Source organism: Salvelinus sp. IW2-2015, linkage group LG18, assembly GCF_002910315.2.
Source record: "Salvelinus sp. IW2-2015 linkage group LG18, ASM291031v2, whole genome shotgun sequence".
Classification (NCBI taxonomy): domain Eukaryota; kingdom Metazoa; phylum Chordata; class Actinopteri; order Salmoniformes; family Salmonidae; genus Salvelinus; species Salvelinus sp. IW2-2015.
The window spans coordinates 45577985-45592813 of NC_036858.1; the positions used below are offsets into that span (position 1 = coordinate 45577985).

At 42.0% G+C, this 14829-nt stretch overlaps 1 protein-coding gene across 6 annotated transcripts in view; it reads left to right on the forward strand.

The window, feature by feature from the left end:
* The window catches only part of ccdc88ab (coiled-coil domain containing 88Ab), an 88139-nt gene that overhangs the window by 19061 nt on the left and 54249 nt on the right, over positions 1–14829 (forward strand). The window lies entirely within an intron of this gene.

Below are 14829 nucleotides of genomic sequence, written 5' to 3' on the forward strand. Positions count from 1 at the left end.
GCTTTGTTGGAGCCCATTTATTCCAATCTATCAAAAAAATAAATAAATGTATAAGCCCAAAGTTGCTTTTAACCTTATTGAAGCAGAAAGGGGGCATTAACCAGACAGACTGTATGTTTCTCAGTTCACCATGTAACAATTCACTGCTTCCCTCTTCACAAGTTCTGTGCCAGGAACACCAGCCTATTGACAGTTTCAGGCTTCAAAGTTGCCGTCTGGCATGTGACCACATTGCCCCCATTGCTAAATCTCTGAGGGCACACAGCCGTGGGAGACTTCTCTCTTGAAGAGGACCAGAGTGAGAAAGAAGAGAAAGTTAGGGATGCATAAGTATTTCTTTGTCAGACAACTCACTTGTGGGAAGTTGGATGCGTGAACTCGCCACCACTCCAAAGGATCAGCCTCACTGTCTGCTGCCATCATCAGTGTAGCTGTCCAGCTCTTGCTCGGTGACTGGTCTCTGGGTTCTTAAGGCAGGTGCACTAATGGTTTTCTTTAAAGATGCTCCCAAGGCTCTTCTTGGACTTCTTTGCTGATTGTGGAGCAGTGGCAGCTTCTTTCTCACTCTGGTCCTCTTCAAGAGAGAAGTCTCCCACGGCTGTGTTCCCTACCAGGAGGGCTTCTGTCTCAGGCAGCTGCTCACCTTCACCTCCACCATCTTCTCAGTGGTCATGTAGGTGGTCTTGAACCTTGGGTGCAGAAAGGTAGCCATGGTGAGCAGCTCATCTGTTTCAGGGTTGGTGCATTTGTCGTTCAGGTGATTGAGGACATTCATAATCTCTTGGGTCAGTTTGGCTTCGCCCTCATTTGATTTCTGAACCTCCGTCTTGAAAAATTGAGGATCGCCTTCAGATAGTACACACTCATGTATGTCTCTCCTGACAGGGCATCTGTGAAATCCTGGAGGGGCTGCAGTGATAGATTCAAAGGCATCAATGTCTTGCCCGGAGGGTGCAAGGTGCTGTGTTCTTTTTTGCCTGCTGCCAGGACTTGTGTGATGGCCTTTTCCTGCACCAGGACTCTTTCCATCATCTGCAGTCGAGATCCCCACTTTGTCGGGGATTCTGTGATGAGTGTGTGGAGGGGCAGGCTCTGTTTACCTTGTGCACTTGTCAGGGCCTTCTGCTTCTTCTAACTTTAGGAAAATGTGTTGACCAGTTTCTTGCACACTCCAGTGGCCCGGGAAACCAGAGGTTCATTTTGGACACTCTTCTCTGAAAAAATAAAAAGGTGAAAAAGAATTACATATGAATCACAATTATTCAATAGAAATAATATTGCATCTTCTATAATTACAGCCATTTACAGCATGGACACTGGACATGATTACAAATGTAATCCATTTATAGATTTACAACTGTTGTGATTAAGAGAGCTATGTTGCATTAGAAAACAGGATAGCCTACTCAATAAATTATTATTGAAAGAAAGAGGATGGAGGCATATATTGAAACCATAGGCAACTGTATCAATTATAATTAAGCAATGTAATCCATGTAATGTTTGGATATTGCACACGTAAACAAATTGCAAATATTATAGATTTGCGTAGCTGTATATATTCGGCGTAACATATGAAGGATCAGACCGTGTAGTCAATTATAACTTTAAACAGAACTTAACTATAGTTCTGCATTTTTTTCTTTATTTTTAAGTTATGTAATTATTCTACCTAGCTCTGTGCTTGGGACATTTTGAAACTTACCAATAGCAATGTATAGCCTGTGTCCGGAATACCTTAGTCTTGTCCATTTTTATTTTTTTTAGCTCCAATGCTTTGACCATGTTCGATCCGCTGTCTGTAGTCCTACATACTTGACGCAACTCTCAGGCCTCAGGAGGAAAGTGCCTTCCTCAGCCCAGCTGCAATTATTTCTCCGGTGTGATCATCTGGGAAATAAGAGGTTTGAAGGAATTGGCTTTGCAGCAGTTGTCGTCAATGTAATGAATCGTGAGGCTAATGTATGGCTCTGTGGTCCGGCTTGATCATAAGTCGGCAGTGGTAAAGAAGAATGCAGCGTTAGGGATTTTGTTGTCAGGACAGCGTTGCCATTCTGTGTAGAGTTCTGGCAGACATGTTTTGTGAAGCTCTGGATCTCGTATCTTGGGTCTAGCGTTCAAATCAACTTCCTGAAACGGTCTTTCTCCACAGTTTAATTGGTTCCATGTCTTTCGCTATGTGATACTTAACTGCATTTGTTATCTCATTCCTCTTTTTGTCATAGGGAGTACCACTAACGAATGATGCCTTGAGTTATAGCTGAGTGCAGGTCTGACTTGAAGATGTCTTGAGACTTGCTCTGGGGGTTTGTTGCACGCATTCTGCTAGATTCTTCATATTCGCGCTAGAGGTTGACCGATTTATGATTTTTTCAATGCTGATACCGATTATTGGCGGACCCAAAGAAAGCTGATGCCATATTTTTTTTATTTTTATATATATTTGTAATGACATTTACAACAATACTGAATGAACACTTTTATTTTAACTTAATATAAAACATTAAATCAAATTAGTCTCAAATAAATAATGGAACATGTTCAATTTGATTTAAATAATGCAAAAACAGTGTTGGAGAAGAAAGTAAAAATGCAATATGTGCCAGGTAAAAAAAGCTAACGTTTAAGTTCCTTGCTCAGAATATATGAAAGCTGGTGGTTCAATATTCCCAGTTCATCAATATTCCCAGTTAAGAAGTTTTAGGATGTAGTTATTATAGGAATTATGACGTGTCGACTATTTCTCTCTATACCATTTGTATTTCATATACCTTTGACTATTGGATGTTCTAATAGACACTTTAGTATTGCCAGCCTAATCTCAGGAGTTGATAGGCTTTAAGTCATAAACAACGCTGTGCTTCAAGCATTGCTAAGGGCTGCTGGCAAACGCAGTAAAGTTTGAATGAATGCTTACGAGCATGCTGCTGACTGAGCGGTGGTAGGCAGACTGCTAATCATATCATAGACTTCATTATAATATAATAAACACAAATACGAGCCTTTGGTCATTTAATATGGTCAAATCCGGAAACTATCATTTCGAAAACAAAACGTTTATTCTTTCAGGGAAATACGGAACCATTCCGTATTTTATCGAACGGGTGGCAACCCTAAGTCTAAATATTTCTGTTACATTGCACAACCTTCAGCCGAGCGGTAGAGATACTCTCAATGATCCAACTGACATTTACTCCCGAGGTGCTGACCTGTGGCACCCTCGACAACTACTGTGACTATTATTATTTGACCATGCTGGTCATTTATGAACATTTGAACATCTTGGCCATGTTCTGTTATAATCTCCACCCGGCACAGCCAGAAGAGGACTGGCCACCCCTCATAGCCTGGTTCCTCTCTAGGTTTTGGCCTTTTCTATGGAGTTTTTCCTAGCCACCGTGCTTCTACAACTGCATTGCTTGCTGTTTGGGGTTTTAGGCTGGGTTTCTGTACAGCACTTTGATATATCAGCTGATGTAAGAAGGGCTATATAAATACATTTGTTTTGATTTATGTCATAATTATGTACAATTTTGGCAAATTAGTTCGCAACGTGCCAGGTGGCCCAAACTGTTGCATATACCCTGACTCTGCTTGCACTGGAACGCAAGAGAAGTGACACAATTTCCCTAGTTAATATTGCCTAACATGAATTTCTTATAACTAAATATGCAGGTTTAAAAATATATACTTGTGTATTGATTTTAAGAAAGGCATTGATGTTTATGGTTAGGTTCATTGGTGAAACGATTGTGCTTTTTTTTCTCGCAAATGTGCTTTTGCTAAATCACTACCCGTTTGGTGAAGTAGGCTGTGATTCGATAAATTAACAGGCACCGCATTGGTTATATGCAACGCAGGACAAGATAGTTAACCTAGTAATATCATCAACCATGTGTAGTTAACTAGTAATTATGTGAAAGTTTTTTTGATAAGATACGTTTAATGCTAGCTAGCAACTTACATTGGCTCCTTGCTGCACTTGCGTAACAGGTGGTCAGCCTGCCACGCAGTCTCCTCGCGGATTGCAATATAATTGGTGTCCAAAAATGCAGATTACCGATTGTTATGAAATTGAAATCGGCCCTAATTATTCGGCCATGCCGATTTAATCGGTCGACCTCTAATTTGCGCACACATTCAGGGTTTTCAGGTACTGAAATATATTGCTAATGTTTCCACCTCTGCCTAGCATAATGCGTTGACACAACTTGCACAGTACTGTTGGTCAGTGATCTTAAAGCGAAACCAATTTCAAACCACAGAGGCCCCCTTTTTCTTTATTTTTTTCTAATCAATTCTTCGTCCTGCGAATCAACCTCAACAGTGTTATTTTCCTTGTCTTCAGTCATCCTCAATGCTTGCTTACACGTTTGCGCTTGATTTTCGGACACTTGCTAACGAAAGGGGTTTACTTCACTAAATGTTTGCTTACTCTGCAGTTGCGCATGCTTGTTCGTATACTTTGATTGGTAGGCAGATTGCGTGTAACATCCATGCTTCTAGTTTTTGTCATTGCTAAAAAAGTATATGTTTTTAGTAAAAGAGAAACAATTTGAACTAGCCCAATAGGCCGTAACACTCGCCTAAAATCTTGAATGAAACAACGGCTTATTTTATTAATTCATCATGACATGGCAAAATCCATATCATGGCAAAACGTCATACCGGTATTCGCGTTCATCCCGCTATACCGCCCACCTCTACAAAAGATGTGACGCTGATGCTTATGGGGATATGTTATTTGTATCTGACATTCTGATGCTGCCTTCAATTTTGAGGAGCCAGAAAATGGACCTATTCTGTCCCTATTATTTGAGCTTTTCACTTTCTGACAAGATGTTTAAACTCAGGAAGCTTTTAGGGAAGCCCTTCTCTTGGGTTAAGCTACGGATGAGTAGCCCAGAGTTGAAGCTTACATTTATCTGGATCAGGCGGATGATCTGGGTGGATGAGTAACTTTTGAAAGTGTCATGTTTAGATTCATACTGATGTCTAATATTATTGAATTATTTGCAAACCGCAACCGTTTCATTGCAAACAAGACACTTTGGATTGACATTGGAGAAATATAGTAATAATGCTTATTTCGCTGTCAATTCTTCCCTGAAACTTTTCAATATCCACCTTTTTGAGACTTTTTCAGAGCGACATTTTCTCTTGATTGCAAGCGGTTTTTCCTCAATCAACGCACCAAGAAATATATATAAAAAAACAACTTGATTTTTAGCAGTGTAATCAGATAAAAAATATTAGGATGTATTATTGACATTGAACTGATTTATATAGCCTACTAACCAGATGTGTTAATTGTTTAATTTGTAGCAAAGGCCTATGAATTGAGCTGCTATTATGTTCTGCCGATTTAGCTGAGAAAATATCGTCCCAAGTACAAACCATAACAAATTACGGCTTCCAGTCACATCGATGTGCACGTAACATTTGTGACATTGTTAGCCAAACCGTCTATAGATGTTTGCCCCAGGAAGACCCCCCCCCCCCCACGCTAGACCCCATCCACATGGTGCAGCACAGCTCCCAGAAAAACAACTTTAAAACTAGATTTCGTAGCTAAGGTAAAACGCTAATTGTGCTCATAGATTATGCATGTGTGAACTACACATTGAGAAATCCAGCCGAAAGTGGGAGGTTTAAAAAATATTTAATATTCCTAAATTTCCAGAGCATGTCTTTAATATGCTAACCTTGTATTTAGCATCAACTCATTTAGCCTTTTAATTTAGCAATTAGTCCTATGCTGCTTGTTTTGCTTTGCCTAATCAAGCATCCATAATGAAACATCATGGAGTTTATCATTCATTGGACAATCTGTGCACCTCCCACTGCTCTATTTAGAATCCAAACCCCCACTTCAAGCATTTATTTGGGGATTTAAAGAGTGAGATTTCATAAACCAAACAAAGGAATACACTTGAGGTCGTTTTAGCCTGGATCTGAGGCTTTCCATTCCCTGTGTTTTCTCTCTTTGCAATAGCAGATAGTTCAGCTTCTTAACCCAAATAGAGGTGACAGAGAGCAGATAAGGTTGGTGGACTGGCTAACGTACACTCAGGCTTTTGACTCAGTGCCTGACAGTGCCACAGTATGTGATTGCATTGCAAACATGTGCTAGTTGTAAGGGACAGGTGTGTGTCGGCAGGTGAGGCAGCAGCTAGAAGGGACATGTGTGTGGTGGAGAGAAAGGGTGTTTGTATTTATTCCTCTTTGGGTTTAGTGGCGCCAGAGGAGATGGCTGCAGTTTTACGGGCTCCTAACCAATTGTTCTGTACTTTTTTTGTAGCATTATTTGTAGCTTTTGTACATAATGTTTCCGTCTCTTATGATCAAAAAGAGCTTCTGGATATCAGAACAGCGAATACTCACCTCATACTGGACAAAGATTTTTTTTCTTTAACGAGTTCTATGCAAAGGATTTACTTCAGACACCGGACAAGTCCCAAATCCCCATCATTCGCATGAAGAAGAGACAGAGATGTAGGGTCGTAGGTCGGGGTGCCTGGTAATTAATCAGACGGCGAATGGATAACCCGCATCTGCCATCAGTCTTATTAGCCAACGTGCAATTATTGGATAATAAACTGGATGAGCTCTGATCAAGACTATCCTACCAACAGGACATTTAAAAACTGCAGTCTTATGTTTCACCGAGACGTGGCTGCCTACATGAGAGGACTAGCTGTTGTGGAAGAATGTGTGATCACGCTCTCTGTAGCCGATATGAGTAAGACCTTTAAACAGGTCAACATTCACAAGGCCACAGGGCCAGACTGATTACCAGGATGTGTACTCCGAGCATGCGTTGACCAACTGACTAGTGTCTTCACTGACATTTTCAACCTGTCCTTGACCGAGGCAGTATTATACCAAGATTTAAGCAGACTACTGTAGTCCCTTTGCCCAGAAACACCAAGGTAATCTGCCTAAATGACTACTGACCCGTAGCACTCACATTTGTAGTCATGAAGTGCTTTGAAAGGCTGGTCATGGCTCACCTCAACACCATTATCCCAAAAACCTAGACCCACTCCAATTTGCATACCGCCCCAACAGATCCACAGATGACGCAATCTCGATTGCACTCCACACTGCTCTTTCCCACTTGGACAAAAGGAACACCTACATGAGAATTAGAGGTGAAACGGTTCACAAAACTCATGGTACGGTACAGTGGTGTCACGGTTCGGTATGGTTTCGATGATACATCGACAAAATAAATGCCTGAAATGTCATTTGTATTTAAATTTTCCATTTATTATAATAGTAAACACGGGTAGCTTGAATTCCCAGGAGCATATGGAAACAAAGGGACTACAAAAAACAGCAGTGGCTGCCGTATAACATGAAATAAAATTTTAAACAGAACTTCAACAAGAGTGCATAGTCCAGCAGCATATATCAAAATTAAGTCACATAGCAGTGCCTTAAACAAAATAGGACTACTTGAGACTGGTTACTTCATCTGATAAAAATGTTAAAAAAAATTTCAAGTTTTTCTTTAACTTCTTGACGCTAGAAGGCAGAATTTTTATGTTTGGAAAAATAACGTTCCCAATGTAAACGGCCTATTTCTCAGGCCCAGATGCTAGAATATGCATATAATTGACAGATTAGGATAGAAAACACGCAAAAGTTTCCAAAACTGTCAAAATATTGTCTGTGAGTATAACAGAACTGATTTTGCAGGAGAAAACCTGAGGAAATCCAACCCGGAAGTGCCTCTTATTTTGAAAAATCCCTGTTCCATTGCCTGCCTTTCCTCCATTTAAAGGGATATCAACCAGATTCCTTTTCCTATGGCATCCTCAGGGTGTGAACAGTCTTTAGACATAGTTTCAAGCTTTTATTCTGAAAAATTAGCAAGATTTATCAAATCACGTCAGTGGACTGCCAGATGTCCTTGATTAGTTCATGCGCGCGAAAGTGGTAGCTCGACATTTTCTTTCTGTCTTGTATTGAATAGTTTACCCTCCGGTTGAAATATTATCGATTATTTATGTTAAAAACAACCTGATGATTGATTATTAAAAAAAACGTTTGACATGTTTCTACGAACTTTATGGATACTATTTGGAATTTTCGTCTGCCCTTCATGACATGCACGAGCCTGTGGATTACTGACCATAACGCGCCACCTAAATGGAGGTTTTTGGATATAAAAATAATCTTTATCGAACAAAAGGAACATTTATTGTGTAACTGGGAGTCTCGTGAGTGCAAACATCCGAAGATCATCAAAGGTAAGCGATTCATTTCATTGCTTTTCTGACTTTCGTGACCAAGATACTATGCTGCTATGTGTTTGTAATGTTTTGTCTACCGATCGATAAACTCACACTAACGCTTGGATTGCTTTCGCTGTAAAGCATATTTTCTGACACGACAGGTGGATTAACAACAAGCTAAACTGTGTTTTGCTATATTGCACTTGTGATTTCATGAATATAAATTTTTTTAGTAATTTTTTTTGAATTTGGCGCTCTGCAATTTAGCGGTTGTTGATTAAAATGATCCTGCTAAAGGTATCCGTGCGCCAAGAGGTTAAGAAGATTAGTCTATCCACATTTTCTGCAATGAGCACAGATCGGCTTGCTGTGACAATGTCAGCCGCTGTGGAGAATACCCTCTCGCTAGGGACAGAGGTCCCAGGCACAGCCAGGTAGCACCTTGCTAATATGGCAACATGACGGTATATTAACTCCTTGGTCTTCCACCATGTAAGTGGACCAGCATCCAGGGGAATACAGTCCACTTCCCTGTATGAGGTCACCACCTCCTCGATGACCTTGACCTTTGACTTGGTTCCCTGCTCCTGGGTCGTGAACAACTCCCCAAAAAGCCCAGCCATGGCAGACTTCTTTCCTGGAGGAGAACCCCTGCCGTCTCTGGAGAGGGGTTGGTATCTGTGGCTTGACCCTGCAGAATTAAATTACATGATAATCTCTGAAGTGGCTTAAATATATGATTTGTGGTTTGAAATGTATATTAGACACTTAAGACTTTAATTGTTAAATCACTAATAAACTAAATGTCACATTAACGAAATAAATACAATACCTGTTGTATATTGGTCACAATCTCTGCTGTGAGTTCATTGTAGACTCTCAGATGTGCAGCAGCATCCAGGTGTAGCAGGGACTTGAACCGGGGGTCCAAAGCGGTGCTCTTGTGTAAGAAGTTTTGGACACCAAGGTCAGCATATCTAGGCTCCAGGTTAACTCTGATAGCAGTCTTGACATCCCTTACTGCGGGTTCATCTTCATCAGATGCCACCGTTGATTTCAGGATCATTGTTTTCATAGGCAGGACCATGGAAACTGATGAAATGCTCTCAGTGCATGTCAGTGTTGACTGTTTTAAGAGGTTTGCACACTTTGATAACTTCCTCTGCTAGTCTTATGTCATTTTCAGACAGTCACAATATCTTTGACATTCTTCCTCACAGCTTGACACCGCAACTTTCTGCTCAAGGTATCTCTCAATCATGTCATGGCTTGAATTCCATCCAGTAGGGACATCTTGGATTAGTTTGTGGTTTGGCAGCTCCAGCATCTCCTGTTTTGTCTTGAAAACATGTGCAGCAGTTGTGCTTTTATGAAAGAAGGATACCACCTTCCTATTAAGGATGCTTTGCTCACATTACATCTGTGGCCCCAATCCAGCAAGTGCGACTGCATTTACAATATTTCTAGCGTTGTTAGTGGTCACAGGAATCGTTACATTATCCCTCTCCAACTTCCACAAGGCAACTACTACCCTCAGCTCTTCCCCCAAGTTTACACTGGTGTGACTACTCTCAAGGTGACGTGTTTGAAGGACATGGCTTTTTATCTCCCACTCTGCCGTGATGAAATGAGCCGTTACAGTAGCGTAGCTCTAATGTCCAACTGTTTGTTAGAGCAACAGACCGCGTTTCTGACAACTCGCTCTCAAGTTGTCATTTTGTATAAGGCCGGTATTAATTTCTGGGCAAAATATGTACGGGAAGGAATAGTGAAGCGTGGCTCGACCACTCAAACATGTTTCTGAACCACGCATTCTCTACCACAGAGAAGGGTCTCATATCTGCCACTATGAATTTTGCTATCGCTGCGTTGATTTCTTTAGCCCTACCCGAGTCAGCCGCATATTGTTGCCTGAAGGCTGTGGGGAGAAGTGGTTGCCGTTTCATTTTTTTCGCCTAGTCCCACCGATTGACACTTTGGGGTGATGTCTGCGCAAATGAGTAGTCGTGTTACTCGTATTGCCACTCGAATACGCTATCGGCAATGAACAGAGCCTACATTGTTGTAGACGTTTTATCCACCACTCGTTGGCAATCCCCCGTTATAGTTTACAGGGAAACCAAAATGTTCCCAGACGGCAGACCTGAATGATACTGGGCCGTCTTCTAGTTTTGGCTCGCCAATGTTTGCCATGTTACTCCTTTGCATTTAGCTAACTGCTAATTCCTTCATAAGCTAATTGCTGCTACGACGGTCTCTCAGCTCTGTTCTCACTATGTGGATATTTTTCCCACGTTAATTTATACGCCGTTGGATTTTGCAATATTTTTTTTATGATGAAAAAATATATGTTTTACTAGCTATAATATATGATTAATGTATTTTCGGTTTGTACCGAACCGTGGACCCTGTACCGAACAATTCAATGCGAATACACGTACCGTTTCACTCCTAGTGAGAATGCTATTCAAGGACTACAGCTCAGCGTGCAACACCATAGTGCCCACAAAGCTCATCACTAAGCTAAGGACCCTGGGACTAAACACCTCCCTCTGCAACTGGATCCTGGACTTCCAGACGGGCCACCCCAAGGTGGTAAGGGTAGGTAATGACACATCTGCCCCTCAGGGGTGCGTGCTCAGTCCCCTCCTGTAATCCCTGTTCTACCACTACTGCATGGCCAAGCACGACTCCAACAGCATCATTAAGTTTGCCAACGACACACCGGTGGTAGGCCTTATCATCGACAACGATGAGACAGCCTATTGGGAGGAGGTCAGATCTGGCAGTGTGGTGCCAGGATAACAACCTCTCCCTCAACATGATCAAGACAGGAGATGATTGTGGACTACAGGAAAAGGAGGACCGAGCACATCCCCATTCTCATCGACTGGGCTGTCGTGGAACAGGTTGAGAGCTTCAAGTTCCTTGGTGTCCACATCACCATCGAGCTGTCATGGTCTAAACACACCAAGACAGTCGTGAAGAGGGCACGACAATGCCTATTCCCCCTCAGATCCTCAAAAAGTTCTACAGCTGCACCATCGAGAGCATCCTGACTGGTTGCATCACCGCCTGGTATGGCAACTGCTCGGCCTCCGACCGCAAGGCACTACAGAGGGTAGTGTGTACGGCCCAGTACATCACTGGTGCCAAGCTTCATGCCATCCAGGACCTCTATACCAGGCGGTGTCAAGGCCCTAAAAATTGTCAGACTCCAGCCACCCTAGTCAGACTTCTCTCTGCTACCGCAAGGCAAGCAGTACCGGAGCGCCAAGTCTAGGTCCAAAAGGCTTCTTAACAGCTTCTACCCCCAAGCCATGAGACTCCTGAACAGCTAACCAAATGGATACGTGGACTTTTTGCGTTGACTGTTATTTTATTGTTGCCCTAATTATTTTTCTTTTTTTTCCCATTTGTATTTATTTGTTTACTTCAGTTTATTTAGTAAATACTTTCTTAACACGTATTAGTAAGCATTTCATTGTATTCAGTGCATGTGACAAATAACATTTATTTGATAGTTATCCAAGGCCATAGTTGCTGTCTTGGGATCTGACTCAGCGGTCAGCACCTTATGCCACAAAATGATTGTGGTGGGATAGCATTTGATGGCAAATCACATGTTATTCCATTCGATCTATTCTATTCTGGAAGCATGGGAAAAAAGTGTGAAGGTACTCCCTTCCTGTGGTGTTAGCCATATAATCATCCATCCACCCTTCACCAGCATGGCAGCAGTACAGGGTGGAGCAGCAGCTTGACACTCATCCTGACTGACACGCAAAACCATGGCAACCGTGTAAAATTCTCACTTTGTAACCCTTGGAAACGAATGACCTTGAGCCCTTCCGTCCCCTGGCGCTCGTTAGTGTGACCGGCATCTACCACACGTCTGAGGTTAGGGGTGCTGTGGATAGGGAGAGTGTGTCTGGTGGCTGAAGCATCAGTATTTTGTCCACTCTTGTCTGTTTATCCTCATGCCATGTTATACACATCATATAGGGCCACAACTGTAAATCTCGCTCAAAAGACGAGCATATTAATGGACAAAATAATTTCCACCTTGTGCCTCCCGAGTGGCGCAGCGGTCTAAGGCAGTGCTAGAGGCGTCTCTACAGATCCGGGTTCGATCCCGGAATGTGTCACAGACGGCTGCGACCGGGAGGCGGCGCACAGCTGGCCTAGCGTTGTCTGGGTTAGGGGATGGTTTGGCCGGCTGGGATGTCCTTGTTCCATCGCACTTTAGCACTGTTCTTACCTTGAATGCCGAGAGTGTGCAAAGCTGTCATCAAGGCAAGGGGTGACTATTTGAAGAATCTTTAATATATCAAATATATTTTTATTTGTTTAACACTTTTTTGGGGGTACTACATGATTCCATATGTTTTATTTCATAGTTTTATGTTTAAACTATTATTCTACAATGTAAAAAAATTCAGAAAAACCCTGGATTGAGTAGGTCTCCAAACTTTTGACTGGTAGTGTGTGTGTAAATCACTCTACTATTATTCTGACATTTCACATTCTTAAAATAAAGTAGTGATCCTAACTAATGTAAGACATGGAACTTTTACTAGGATTGAATGTCAGGAGTTGTGAAACTGAGTTTAAATGTATTTGGCTAAGTTGTATGTAAACTTGCGACTTCTACTGGATATAGATTTATATACACACACACACACAGATATACATATATACACTCTCGCTCGCTACACTGGTCAAAAGTTTTAAAACGTCTCCTCATTCAAGGCTTTTTTAATTTTATTTTTGCTCGCTGGACAAATGACAAGGTCAGGCCACCGCCCCACATACTTTAATGGTTACTTTGGGTTGGAGTTCTTTGGCTCAAGTCCCGACATAGGCTTTAATTACTATTAATTATGCTTACACCGTAAGCAAGGTCATTATCAAAGGTTATTTTCCAAACGGCGGCCAGTCAGTCTGGCAGTCTGTTAGAGATTACACAGTCCCTAGAACAGCACTGCCCACTCGTCTCATTCCAGTCCCACCAGTTCAACAGACTTCTTCACTACTGAATCAATAGTTAAAGCTGTTTAATTGAAGGTCTCCCTCATTTAGTGAGTACTTGGCTTTTTACATAATAGATGAAGACGTGTGTGTGTGTGGACAGAGGTGTTATGCCCATAGGAGGCACAGGGGCACGTGCCCCCTCGGATAAAAAAAAAAAAGTTTGTTTCTCTGTAATACTACTAGCCACCTAGCTAAAGCCAACTTTATAACATTGCTAACTCGGATAGGTTCCCAACCTCAACTAGTTACCAAGAAGCTATTTCAGGCTATCAATCAAGTTTGAGTAGCTAGCATGTCTATTTTAGCTGGCATGCCTGCTGGCAAGGTTTGTGGACTTAACTAAATGTACTGAATAATACTCACATTAAAAAAAAATTTTTTTTTTTAAATAACCCAGATTTGATCAAAGATAGAGAAGCATATTTAGTTTATTAAAAAAAATAATTTAAAAAAGAACCACTAGTCCGGAGGATTCAGACTGCGAGGGCTACATGCGGGCCCCGACAGAGAGCATTGCGGCGTGGTCTACATTTTTCAGGCTGCGGTTGGGAGCAGGCGGTCAGATCAGATGCAAATTGTCCCGCTCCTTAAAGGTAGGCTATAAAATGTATCTCAAGAGAAAGTGCAAGTGTCCACTCTGCTCTCTTCAAACTACATCTAGCCTATTGGTTGATATAGCCCAGTAATACCTACCGATAGCCTAATATAATGGGCCCAGTGAGAATCTCTGGTAATTTAACCTATTTCTTAGGTTATTTTTGTGTTTTTTGATATTGACTATAGGGTGCAATGTTGCTGCGACCTTGGCTGGCAAGTGAGCTTTGTCGTCACATACGTCTAAAATAACATAGCGATACTGCGGTTGGGTTCCAGACCATTTCTTGCGGTAGCGGATGGGAGTCGGACACACAGACAACAGGTGTGGGCGGGGGCAGTATGAAAAGCTGCAGGCGGGAGCGAGATGAATAAATCAGTGTAAACTCGCACAGACCTCTAATATAGAAAGCTGAAGAGGTATGCTTAGATATGCAGAACATTTGACATCGAATTTAAGCATAATGATTATGGCTCTCGATTGCAGGAACAGGGTTTCGGGTGTTTGAAAAATGCTAAATTCTCCAACTTCGGGAATGGCAGTCTAGTTCTCCAAGACCCTCCCCCCCAGCCATCCTCACGTACTTTGTGCCCCCTCAAATTGTTGGGGTTCATGTCACCCCTATGGGTGGAGAATCGACCAGTCGGCATGACTGGCTGCCTGTCAGAGTACCAGTAGCAGCATGGTGGTGTAGTACTGAACTAGGAGGAGCAGGAGATGAGCAGCTTTAGTTGTCTAGTCAGCTGACGACAGCTTTTGCGCTGATAGTGTGGCGCTGTGTGTGTGTGTTTGCACTCCCATGTGCTCATTTTCACATATGTATCTGATATTTGTATGTGAGCTTTAAGTGTGGGCATCCTGTTTTCATGATGGACATATGAACACCTGTGTAGTGAAAGGGGGATTTGAGATTTACAACCTACAGAAAGACCAAGGTCACCGTTGTCACATGACCGC